General features: G+C 44.8%; 1 long non-coding RNA gene across 1 annotated transcript; it reads right to left on the bottom strand.

Moving 5' to 3' along the window:
* Positions 1-3167: 3167 nt before the first annotated feature.
* Positions 3168-4944, bottom strand: LOC122206791. The gene is made up of 3 exons (XR_006196574.1): positions 4856-4944; positions 4643-4706; positions 3168-3349 (listed from the first exon to the last, which is right to left on the bottom strand). It is a non-coding gene; the product is annotated as an uncharacterized LOC122206791 (long non-coding RNA).
* Between the last annotated feature and the right edge of the window lie 8334 nt (positions 4945-13278).

Genomic DNA, 13278 nt, shown 5'->3' with positions numbered 1-13278 from the left:
CAAAAAGGTAATTTTATTAAAGCACAGGGACAGGACCCATGGGCAGAAAGAACTGCACTGGGATTGTGACAGGTAACTGATTATAGTCCTTCAGGTTGGGAGGGAATTAGGGATACACTAAGTCTCTAAGGTATTTTGGAAGCAACGTTTCCAGGACCTTGAGGGGCTAGCTGTTGTTAGGAAAATGCCATTTAGTAAAACCTCAGTCATGAGACCCTTCACATGTATATCGGGGGCCATAAGCTTGGAGTATGATTGCCAGCATATATCTTGGGGGAGTTGAGATAAAGGACATTTCCAAAGGAATTTTTATATGTTAAAGTAGATTTACAGGATCAGGGTGGGTCAGGATAATGTTAAGCCAGGTTTCCCTTTTGACCCTAGCAAAGTGTCGTCCTTGAGGCAGCTGAGCTCCTAGAGGGAGGTCACTCTGCCTGTTTCAAGGACTAGTCAAAGGGCTGTAGGCAGTAAGGGAATTTAAGTTTTCATGTGCTTTAGTTTCCCACATCACTACAGCAAGCACTTAAACCCCTTTACTCTGTTCTTGGGTAGCTGGGCGTGTGTGTGAGGAATATCACACGTATTCCACCTAGGTGGGGGGGGGGGCTGGTGTTAGCTTGTACTTTGCCCTCAGCTTGCATTATGCTCCCTCATCATATCCCTCCTGAACAATTTTGACCCTTACATCTTTAAGGTTGCTGACGGTGGAGGTCTCATTTTCCGTGGCTTCCTCCTGCTGAATAGGGGCGTAGAGATGTCCCCACCTATGGGTCAACATTGGTCGGTCGGGAAGGTATAGGGGAGTCATGAAAGGCAGAGGCAGCTGAATCCAACACTGACAATGTACACGAAGCTCCTGGAGTAGAAAGGATCATCTGTTGGCTTGGCGTTATTGCAGTGATGGAGTCTCGGCACGAGGCAGACAGACATGGGAGAAAACAGCAAAACATAATTAGAATAACTAGAAAGATTAGCCCAAATAAAAGTCCTTTGGTAGCTGACAAAAAACCTCCAGTCTAGATGTTTAACCAATCATTCAGGAAAGAGAGGGATTGTTTAAAGCGCCAGTTTGAGTATTCATGTCAGTTAGAAATCCAGAAATAGTTTTGTGGTATTCTGGAATGTATACGCAGCACTTTGTTTTTATGAGAGTATAAGTTCCACCTGTGCGGCAGTTAAAACATCGAATGTCATTCTATGTTGTAGAACTGTTTCATGCATTTGAGTTATTTTAGTATTTAGTAATATAATGTTATTGTGAGAGTCATTTAAGGCCTTAACTGGGTAACAGGTGGTGGTTAGCCATCCTATAGATTATGTTTTGTTTAGTAAGCAATCAGGCAATAAGTGCTGCCAGTGAGATTTTTAGATGTCAGGCTGGAAGCATCCTCACATGGGAGTGGGAACGGGCAGCAGGAATCAGATTGGTCTTTCTGGTATGTAACTCAAATATCTGTGGTGATCCTTTTGAGTGGCCCATTGTAAGAAGGAATTATTAGTAGAAATTGGGGAAAGGAGAATGAAAAAGAAAGGTACAACCATCATAAGAGAAGTTTGATTTCTCCCACAGGTTCACAGGAATTAGAGGTCACATTAGTTCGCTCATTGATTTCTTGTAAAGGGGTACAGGTTTTATTTAGATGCAGGAGCCCATGAAGAGTGCCCTCTAACTTTACGGCAGTGGAAGTACATAATATGACCCTTTCATTTTGGAGTTAAATTCCCTGTTGTATTAGACTTTCGATCCTTTAAATAAGCAGGCTTTGGGGTTTTATATGGCATGGGTTGCTAGTAACTGTCAGATCAGGTTTAGAGGCTATGGTTTGCATATTTAGAGACTCATGATTCAATCCTGCCGCAAGCGAATAATTTAATAAGGCACTATAGTCTTTATCTGTTGATAGACTTACAGTGAGAAAAGTCGTTTCATATACAATTGTTGGGGTAATCCATACCATTTTCCAGTTGTTTAAATCATATGCCCCTGGGGTTATTATTACCACAGAATAACAAGCAAGAAGATTGTCCATGTCTGTGCTATTGTGACCATTTTTCTGAAGTTTACCTCAAGTTGTCCAGTTTAGGCAAACAACAAACATTTAAAGACAATCAAAACTAGAGTTTAACATCCATAAAAGTGCATTATAGAAAATAGTTTTTCTGTCTATAAACCCTCATATTCGGAGACAGCCGAATCAAGACTAATTCGTTTGTAAAACAATTCCGGTTCTAGCAAACTTGGCCTAATTATTTACATAAGCTCAGCAAGAATAGCGATTGATCATAAGGACCTTTAAAATTTTTTTTTAATATTTATCTTTGAGACAGAGAGCGTGAGCAGGCGAGGGGCAGAGAGAGAGGGAAACACAGAATCCCAAGGAGGCTCCAGGCTCTGAGCTGTCAGCACGGACCCTGACGCTGGGCTTGAATTCAGAAATGGAGAGATCATGACCTAAGTTGAAGTCAGACGCTTAACCAACTGAGCCACTCAAGGAGCCCCTAATCATAAGGATTTCTTAAAGTTTGCTTTGCTGCAAACTTTTCTAAGGAATCTCCAGATTGAATTTTTAGTAGCCTCTCCAAGCCAGAAGCCAAGCCAAGTACTTGCCGTCAGACATGCCCACAATACCTGTAGAACTGGGCGAATCCCTCTTCACGAGGTCCCCAACGTACCCTGAGGTTCCTGCACCTGCCAGGAAGTGACGGTACATTCTTTACTCAGCTGGTGAGACTTCTGGGAACCCTGTAACCAAGGTATCAGGCCAACATTTCCAAGGGGCTTTATGGCTCCATGTTTCATAAAGTCAACCTTAGTTCCTTAGAGCTATCGGGTCATATCTAAGTCTATGCATGTCTCTCAAATAGGACATTCCAGGCAAAGCCTTGGTAAAATCACCAGTGTTTCCAATGGTGTCCTGTTATAAGGACAAGACTCTTATTGAACTGATGCAAATAAGTATGATTGCTAGAAGAATGCTCACTGAGACTTTTTGAATTTTAGAGGGTTTAGGTAGAGAGAAAAGATACATGCTTCAGTTCACAAATGAATACTTTATGACATTTCTGTATATCATAGATATCTTAAGAGAAAGTTTCCTTAATCTGTAGAGGAAACATTAGAGAACCAGCAATATTTCCAACAAGAGTCACAAAACTATAATCTTCCTCAATTCATTTAGTCTCATGTTCCTAATTCTTGTTCAGTATGAATGCAGCTTTTTAGTTCTGGAAATTCTTACCCATTTTAGTATTAATATTAAAGATGTCAAATACCTGTAATTGTCCTAAAAGTCCTTTTTATGAATCTCCTTGAAGATGAAATACGTTGTGTGAGGGAATAAGAACAATTCTAAATGACAAATGACAAAATGGACATTGGTAAAGATCTGATGAGAGTTCATTGTGATGCAATTGACAAGGGAGTTCAGTTATTTCTGTGGCACATAACACTTCAATAATCAGAATATCAAAACAACAACTTTAGGAATTGCACATATATTTGACAGTTACAGCATTTACCCATGCAATACAACCTAAGGTTTACCATTATTGGACAGTGCCTTTCCAAGTAACTTAGCATCCCAAATAAAAAGGCCTAATTGTAAAAAAAAATTCATTTACAATTTAAATCTTGGAAGTCTGTTAAAAACCTCAGACAGTTATAAAGCACATCCTAAATAGGATTGCAGATCAGTATTTATTTGAATTATTTTTTTCACCAAGGTGGCAATAAGAGATTCCAAAGGCAAATAGGTATGGTTCTACAGTTGTCAGCAAAGCTAAGCTCCTTTAACATTGAGAAGTTTTAACAAAGTAATCAAGTACCTGAAAAAGACAAAACGTAAGCTTTGGTTTTTCAGGCAGAGAAAAGAGGGAAAAAACCCAAAAAACCCAAACCTTTGTTTACATTTTCTTATCGAGAGCAGCTCAACAGTCCAAGAAAACTTTGTCTTTTGAACAGAGAGAAAAGCAGAATTTTAATCTTATACGTGGTGCACCTTTAAAATCCATTCGCCTCTATCTTAGTCCATCCTGACCACACATAAAATTCCTTTCCAAAGATTTCCCTTTGGGAACCTTCTACAACTTTCCTTTGCATTCAGATTTTGCCCCAAGCCATTTCTCTCCAAAGAACCAGTCTCATTTAGGACAAAATCACTTTCTTTTACCTCCAACAAAAAAATGCATTTGCCATTCCTTCTTTCTTATGTATCTCCTACTTTCCTATATACAGAGTTGCTTTCCTTATTTCCATCAGTCTTAATTATACTTAACAGACTTTTAACTCTAGAAACCTTAGTCTCCAATGAGAAGTTAGTAATCACTTGAGAACTGTTACACCAGTTTTTTTTTAAGATGGTAAATTTATCAGTTAAGCACAAAGCAGGTGTTCCATAGTAAAAGCTTCATAAAGCACAAAGCACGCTTACCAGACCCAAATAGTCTTAGTTACCGTGCAATAAGTCAAAAGCACAAACCTACATCTAGTAATCAGTGCTTTAGCTTTTTATCTCATTTGCTATCCAATGAATTCAATCCCATTTATTGCGCAAGCAAAACTTTAAAGTTTCAGGTTACCAAAGACTTTGAAAGCTATCTTAACAATTACCCATGAAAACTTTGAGACAAAATTAACCATTACCATTAGTCATCTTCTTGCTAACAACTTGCAGAGAGAACATGAGCTTTCTTGACCTTCAGCAAACCTAGGTAGAATAAAAAGTTTCATATTTAATGTTGATAATGCTAAAGACATGTCTATCTTAATTAAAGCAAAAGCTTAAGTTAGTTTAAACAAATATGTTCCATTTGGGTCCACTTAAGAGACAATCTGTTCCCCGTTGTCGATCTTTACCTGGGACGCCAGTCGGGGGATCTGAAGTGGGCGGTCCAAGTGGGTGCTCTTTGTTCCTTGACAGGAAGCTGGGAGGAGGAACCAGTGGTGCCTGAGTCAGTGACAAAGGCAGAGGAACCAGTTATGTAAGCCCCACCCAAGGTGGTGCAGAAACAGGACGGGGAGGGGAAGGCAGAAGAGGCGAGGTGCCAGCAGAAGGCACAGAAGGAAGATTCCTGGCTCTAAACCTTGTCAGCCTGGACAGAGGAGCAGACAGCATGGTTTATTTGGTTTTTTCTTTTTCTTTTTTGTTTTTTGTTTTGTTTTTGTTTTTCTTTTTCTCCACCAAAGGGGAAATATGGAATCCATGTCTGGCTGGAGAAGGCAGGGAAATGAATGGAGTTTACGCAGCTGCTTGCGAATATTCCTTAAAGTCCCCGTCCTGAGGTAGACTAAGCACAGTTGGCTCTAATTATCACAGCCATTAGCCCGGGAAGTGAATGAGGGAGACGCCCTCACATGTATTAGGAGGAAGAAGAGAGACAGTCAGTGTCCCCTTTATCAGGGGTGGCCTGTGTTTCCTCCAGCGACTGAGTTCTATCAGGAGGAGGCCTAGCTAGATAGTTATCATCCAATATTATCAGGAGGGAGTTTACTGGCCTGGTTACTGACCAGACCGTGCAGGCCTGCACCTAGGGTACCTCTGTCCATTTTCCCTGTTTACTAAGGCCATGCAGTGTTCCAGGAGATCAGCCCTTTTCTACATTTTGCAAGCCTAATTGTTTCCAGTGGGTTAAAAAGGCATCCCGAGGAAGAGTCCTTGGGGACCGAAAAGGAGCTCCCATGCTCCTCCCAGAGAGAGAGAAGTAGACAAGTTCCATTACCACATTGCTAGATAATGTTAAGCCAAGATTCCCTTTTGGCCCTAGCAAAGTGTCGTCCTTGAGGCAGCTGAGCTCCTAGAGAGAGGTCACTCTGCCTGTCTCAAGGACTTGTCAGTGGGCTGTGGGCAGTAAGGGAATTTAAGTTTTCATTTGCCTTAGTTTCCTGCGTCACCATGGCAAGCACTTAAACCCCTTTTCTTTGTTCTTGTGAAGCTGGGAGTGTCTGAGGAATATCACACATATTCCACCTGGCTGGGGCGGGGGGAGGGGTGGTTGGTGCCAGCTTGTACTTACTCTCAGCTAGCTTTGTCTTTGCTCTTTCAAGCACCTCAGTCATTCATATGGCCTATCTCTTTTCATTATCTTCAACTTTTGACACTTTTATCAAATCTCTTACAATCTCTTATTTAATTGCTTTTTCAATAGTTTGCTCTGTTTTGCCTTCTGTTGCTTGTAAAGCTTATTTGGCATTGTTTCTTCTGGTTTGAACTTCATTTAAGAGATGATTTTTCCAGGAGTGGCACCTGGGTGGCTTTGTGGGTTAAGCCTCTGACTTAGGCTCAGGTCATGATCTTGAGGTTCCTGTGTTTAAGCCCCACGTCGGGCTCTGTGCTGACAGCTCAGAGCCTGAAGCCTGATTCAAATTCTATGTCCCCCTCTCTCTCTGCCCCTCCTCCATTTGCACTTTGTCTCTCTCTCTCAAACATAAGTAAACATTAAAAAAAAAGAAGAAGCAACTTCCCTTTTTTTTTTTTTTTCTTATTCTTTCTTGGGTTCTGCCCCTTCATTACTAAATTTTTCTATTTCTGATTAATGATGTATATCTTACACTGAATCAGTTTCTTAATAACTTAAAATTGTTTATTTATTTATTTATTTATTTATTTATTTATTTATTTATGTTTGAGAGAGAGAGTGCCTGTGCAAGAGGGGCAGAGAGAGAGGGAGAGAGAGAATCCCAAACAGGCTCCGCACTGTTAGCACGAGAGCCCCATTGAGGGCTCAAACTCACAAATCTGTCAGATCATGACCTGAGCTGAAACCAAGAGTCAGACTCTTAGCCCACTGAGGCACCCAGGTGCCCTGCTTTCTTAATAACTTTTATCTTATTTAAAAAAAAAAATGTTTCTTTATTTTTGAGAGAAAGAGAGCACGAGCAGGGGAGGCGCAGAGAGGGGGACAGGGGATCCAAAGCAGGCTCTGCGCTGACAGCAGCGAGCCCGTTGTGGGGCTCGAACTCACAAACCCTGAGATCATGACCTCAGCCGAGGTCAGACACTTAACCGACTGAGCCACCCAGGCGCCCCGACTTTTTTCTCGTTTTTAAAAGCTGCACCGCACAGCACATAAGGTTCATCGAGATGGGGACTCTTCGTGTCCTGCAGTGGTTACTCCGTACTTCCTCCTCTTACCCCTGTGGTACCTTTGTGTGGAGTGAGCCCATTCCCACGCTGCTAGAGTATGCAGTATGCTAGCAAAAATACTGCTAGAGAAATAGTATTTTTCTGCCAGTCGTTTATGTGACAATTGTGGAAAGCAGTATGCTTCCGAAAAGCATTTCCAACCTCACAGGGTTTCTTTCTGATGGGTCTGGAAAATGCTCATAAATGTGGCGGCGTCTTTCCAGATATTCGCTGTGGCCATTCTTCTCCCACTCCCTGCTCTGGGGCCTCTCTCCCGTCACCTCCTCCGTGGCACCTGGCCTTCTCTGGTTTGACTCTGCTTCTGACCCCTGCTCCCCGTGTGGGAGCCTGTCTTGGCAGGGAACGGCTCCCTCTCGCCAAATTGGGACTCAGATGGCGATTTTTTGATGGATCTGCATTCTCACAGTCATTTACAGTTTAGTTAGTTTTCACTATTTATTTAAAACCTTATTACGTCTGAATTACTTATGTTCGTTATCTCTGCCAGTGTTTCACTCTTAGAGCTACTAATTTTTCGTGTCTTCTGGTTTATCTCAGTCATGGCATGCCTTTGCTTTTTGAGATTCACATTTGAGGCATTTGACTTTATAGCTATTCGTTGTCACTTTATTGTTAGCTGTCTCTACTTTCAGAGCAATCTGGCTTTAGCTGTGGGAATGGACTTTTGGTTGGTAAGTGACTGTTATTTCTTTCTAGCCCGTTAGATTCCTAGCTCCAAGCACAGAGGGCCACTTCTACCTGGACCTACAGTTCCATCAGCAAATGGCTTTGCTATTCCCAGTCACAGACAGCAGGCTCGCCATGGTGCCTGGTGAGTGTCACAGACTCCCCCAGGGTTGTCCTTAAATGCTTGCCCATGTTATATTTAAAAGCAGAATTTTAAGCTTATTTATATATTTTGCGAGACAGAGAACATGTGCGCGAGCTGAGGAGGAGCAGGGAGAGAGGGAGACAGGGAACCCCAGGCAGCTTCCACCCGCATGTGGAGCCCGACTGCGGGCATCTCACCCCCGTGAGATCCTGACCTGAACCAGTATCAAGAGTCGGTCGCTTAACCAACTGAGCCACGCAGGCACCTCTAAAAGCAGAATTTTAGAAATAACGTCTAAATGAAACAACTTTAAAGTTCTACTGATTTTTAAAAATCGAAGCCCACATATAAAAAACACGTCACCCATATTGTGCTGTGAATCCTATTATGGAACAATTTGAAAGCATGAATATAAACAGAGGATTCCTTTGCAGAAACAAACTGTTGGGCTCGTACCAATGGGATTACCTTTCAGGATTTCAGAAATGCAACTCGCAGGCTTCCCCTAACGGGGGTACGTCCCGCTGCTCACTGGCCACGGATTGTGTTTGAAGCAGGTTCACACCTGCATCGGAAACGCCTTCTTGGCTTCTCTCCTTAGCAAAAGGGAAGAGCTACATAATGCAAAGGCCTTCAAGCCCCTGACCCCTGCAGCCCCGAACAGGCCACCTGTCCCAAAGACTGGGTGAAGACTGGCTGCCTTGGTGGATGACGTGGGGTGTCCTGTGTCCTCACATACGCAGACGCAGCAGGAAGCACCCTGCATGGAGCCGAAGGGTGGGTCAGGCTGTCTGGTGCACATGTGTATGAGGGGGACAGTTCTGGGACAGTGGGTCCCCAAGCAGTGATGGCAGCAGAGGTGGCAGCCGTTATAGCCTTAGGAGAGAGGACCAGGACCTCTGCAAGGGGGTGTGCCGGGACCCGCAGTGGCAGGCTGGCTGGTCTGGCTGTCCCGCTAGCCTGTCCCCATGGCATCTGCACCAATACGAATGCCCACCCTGGATGCTGGCACGAGAACTGTGCTACTTGGGCAGCAAACTAGGTCAGTAGATTGCTGCAAAATCACAATTCATTGCAATACATCATATCGGGGACCACTGAAGAATATTAGAATTCTTCAAGGGCTGAGTATCTCTGGTATGAAAACTGCTACACCATTACAAATCCAGAAATCCACAACCTCAGAAATCATAGATTACATTTAAAGATCATTGCGTGCAGCAGAAAAGAACACTATTTTTTAGGAAGCTTCAGAAGAACCATCTGTTAAGGAGGAAGACAATTTTAAAAGTAACATTCCAGAAAATTGAAGGTACAGTGTTAGAATGAATTGAAGGGCATTTTGTATTATATACCAACCTGGAACCCAGTTTTGGGTATTCGTACACCCTCAGCACGTGATGAGAAAGGTCAGCGGAAACCTTAAAATGCCAAAGTATATGAATTTACACCTCAAATTGCATCCGGAATACCCAAAATCGATGGTTTGGCTTGCTTTGTTCGAAGTTGACTTTCTTTTTAGAAAACTTGTTCCTCAAGGATCATGAGTTCTGCGGGTGATGCAATTCATATTTTGAAATAAGTTATCGGAAACCCATCCAATTTACCACAGCCTCAAAGATACTCTGAACAGCTCCACCTGCATTCACACCACCAAAAAGACGCTTCCTCAAACCATGAACTACACGTGTGTGGGGTCTTCCATGTGCCAGTAGAGGCCAACACTACTCTCAACTACATCCACCAAAGATAAACGTTGCTAAAAGTATCTACATATTTTCATGACACAGTAAGGGAACTTGCATAGCAGTGAGCCCTAAAATGATACCACGTTTCCGTATAACATAGATAAGGTGTTATGTAGTGTATTCTATAAAAGAAGACCCTGGAAATATTGCTTTTAATGTGTCACCCTAGTTGTTGCTCATGTGCCTTTTATAACCTATTATGTTTCATAAGTAATATAGTATTAAGGAAAATGCCTTATATTTTAGTTCCAGTAACTGTATATTCCCCCTGCTTTTTGCACAAGGGATCTGAAAGTTCGCTTTGCCACGGTCCCTACAAAGTATGTAGCTGGGTCTGCAGACGGTTTTACGGTTTCCTGTCCTCGATGACAGCTCTAGCGAGTGGACAGCAGTGCAGCCAGCAGAGGGGCCTGGGGTCCCACACGTGGACCCCAGCAGCTGCGAGGGGTTCTGCCCTGCTGGGACCTGCCTCAGGGACGAGTCCATGCAAGACGCGGCCTGCCATGGTAGGGCGGACCCAGGACCAGCAGGCACGTCAGGACCGGCTCCATTGGCGCTGGGCAGGGGGCGGGGGGTAGGGGGAGACTCACTGTGCACACAGAACCTCCCTCCTTGCAGCCCCCGAGCCCAGGATGGACAGCAGCGGAGAGGCGGGTGATGTCTCAGATGCAAGACAAATAACTCCCTGGGTTTCAGAATACTTGCCTGTCTTCAGTAGAATTGGACACTAGAAAGAGAAATGAATGGAACTTTTGGAAAATGAGGGGAGGTCTGTTTGCATACCTAGCTTTGTGTTACAGACTGTCCACACCTCACACAACGTTTCTAACTGTGCTCCGGGGTCCATGGGGTCTCCTGGGAGGCAGGATATCCCTTGGAAGAGGGGAAGAGAAAGAGTGTTTCCTTTAAACAATGTTTCATTCATAAAAGATTATAGTCTAGGGGCGCCTGGATGACTCAGGGGGAGCATTCAACTCTTGAGCCCCATTGCGTGTAGCAAATACATAAAAATAATATATCTTTAATAAAGAGATTATAGTCTAGAGGACATACAGTGAAAACATAAGTCTCCCCTTTCCCTGCACAGAGTATCTTCTAAAAGCATTTACTTGGGTAGCGCTCCATAAATTCTCCATGCCATTCAAGCATGTCTCTATATACCTTTATAAACGTGTTTTTAACCCAACCCAACAAGGATTTTACCACACGGACTTCTTCAGTTGCTTTGTTCCCCTAGCAAGGCTTTTAGGACTTCCTTCAGAGTCCCTACATTTGGGACATTGTCCTTGGGTCTTTGACTTCCCAACTGAATTCTTTCTTCTATGTTCCTTCATTCCCATGGTTTGGACAATGGTGAGATAGAGCTAGATCTTGGGTCTCCTAGGCTGGTGTATCTGCAGGAAACCCTCTAAGACATGAAGTCACAGAGCTGACACACGGGACCGGTGGCACTTCAGAGAGGCTGGCCCCCTGAGCCCACTCACCCAGGGCGTCATCACCACAGCAGCCAGACCTGCCTGTGCCCTCGCAGAGAGGACGGGCCTGCGTCCCCGCTCGCCTCACCCTGCAGGGTCGCACCCTGCGTTCTCCTCAAACCCTGCGTTTCCTGTCTCATCCCCATCCTTCCCCTGCCCCAGCTGGTCCCCGCCGCCCCTGCTGCAGGACCACAGGACTCTTGGCTGCCTCACTGGCCCCACCCTACTGCCCTTCGGGGCCACCAGCCCCTTCTGCCATGTGCGACTAGCTCCCGGTCCAGGGGTCTCCAGACCGCAGCCACTCCCTCCAGCCCCTTCAGTGGCCCCACGTTGTGGGTGGACTCCTCTCCAGTGCTTGCAACAATATTCGTATAATTTGTGTGTTGCTAGACATCAACTATCTCATCTGTTTCCAAGTTCACCATCATGGAGTTATGTCTGTGAAAATCTCACATAATAAAAACAGGCCTATAGCTTATTTTGGCTCCCTGTCCCCGTAACCTAATTTACGCCTTGTATCCTTGGACCTTCTTAATGGGGTTTCTCTGTCATCACGAGAGAAACCTGAACGGCATGGACACCAACAATCCTTAAATCCGTCAGAGAACTGAGACCACAGGGTGAGCATCACCGCGATAAGTGGGGACACGGGTGAACACAGAGGCTCACGGCTTCACGGAGCAGAGGCCGCTGGTGGAGCGGGATCTGGGCAGCAGCACTCGCACGGTGGCTGATGACTGTGTGCAGGCTCCGTGTCCGCAAGACGGACAGGTTAAACCCCAGGGGGACGCAGCCTTTCGGGACTTCCACACTCATGAGCTCGCCTCCAGGAGCTCCACCGCATTCAGAGTGCAAAGCAAAATCCTCAGTACATCTGGCAGCGGGAGAAGGAAACCACCATTCTGAACACACTCAGGGTGCCCTTGGTCTCCTTAAGGAAGCCTTCCCTGGAGGGACACGGTTCTCCCAGAGCAACCACCTTGCCTCTGCCATCCACAGCCGGCCTGGGGGAAAGGAGATGCCCAAATCCAGTCCCCTCCAGCTTTCCCTGTGCAGGAAGGAACGCAGCTCCCTCTAGCATTCCCTCACCTGATGGGGAAAGAAGTCTGAGAAGCACTGGTAGGTGTCAAATCCCAGGGACACCGGCTCGTGTCACCAGGGATAACACAGGAGATCTGACTGCTACCCTTGGCCTGAACGAAACGGACGTTTACAGACTAACCACCTCACTGTTGCAGAAAACATACTTTTTCCTAGAAACATGGAACATTCACCCAGATATTCTGGGCCATGACACGGGCCCAATAATCATCGGGATAACGAACTATTAGAAATTATGTTCTCTGACACATTGGGAATAAAGCAGAAATCGACAATACTAAGACGTCCAGAGAATCCCTAAATATTTGCACAACAACGGTAGATTTCTTGAAGGCTCACGGTTTAGAGAGGAAATTACATGGAACACGTAAAACAGAACAGACTGATAATCAAAATACAACATGGAATCTGGTGGTGAGATGTCACTCGGGCAGTGCCCGTCGCTTCAAATGCTTCTGTTAGCAGAGGGCAAGGGTTGAAAATCACTTGTTCGAGTTCCGTTTTGAGGAGCTAGAAAACCCACCAACAAATCAGACCCACAGAGGGGAAAAGAAGGACAAAGGGCACATCAATTACACAGGAAAAAGATAAGCCACAGAGAAAATAAAAAAGTCAACAATTGGTGTGTGAAACGATAAATAAAATCGATAAGGCCCCGGCACCACCGAGGGGAAAAACAAAGGCTGGAGTTGTGAACACCCTGTGGAGTGTCCATGTACCCACGCACCATTCTGGGAGAACTCTCCAGATGTGAAGAGAACTTCCTGCTTCCGTAATGCCTCTTGAGAAGACGACGCCAGTTGGATAAGGGAATTTGAGGAAGCGATCTCTTTACCTGTGTGCTTTCATGGTCACTTTCAAGAGAAAACAGTGTGGGGGCAATCTCGTCAGTGCCGCACTCTCGTTCCGACCTGCCTACACAAGGAGGGAAGCATAGTGCTGAGGGGAGACGGAAGTCCATTGGCCTCCACTGGCCTCTTAGGCCACTCGGATGGGATCGA

This window comes from Panthera leo, chromosome E1 (assembly GCF_018350215.1).
Source record: "Panthera leo isolate Ple1 chromosome E1, P.leo_Ple1_pat1.1, whole genome shotgun sequence".
NCBI classification, from domain to species: Eukaryota; Metazoa; Chordata; class Mammalia; order Carnivora; family Felidae; genus Panthera; species Panthera leo.
This window is presented reverse-complemented; position numbering and strand designations above follow the sequence as displayed.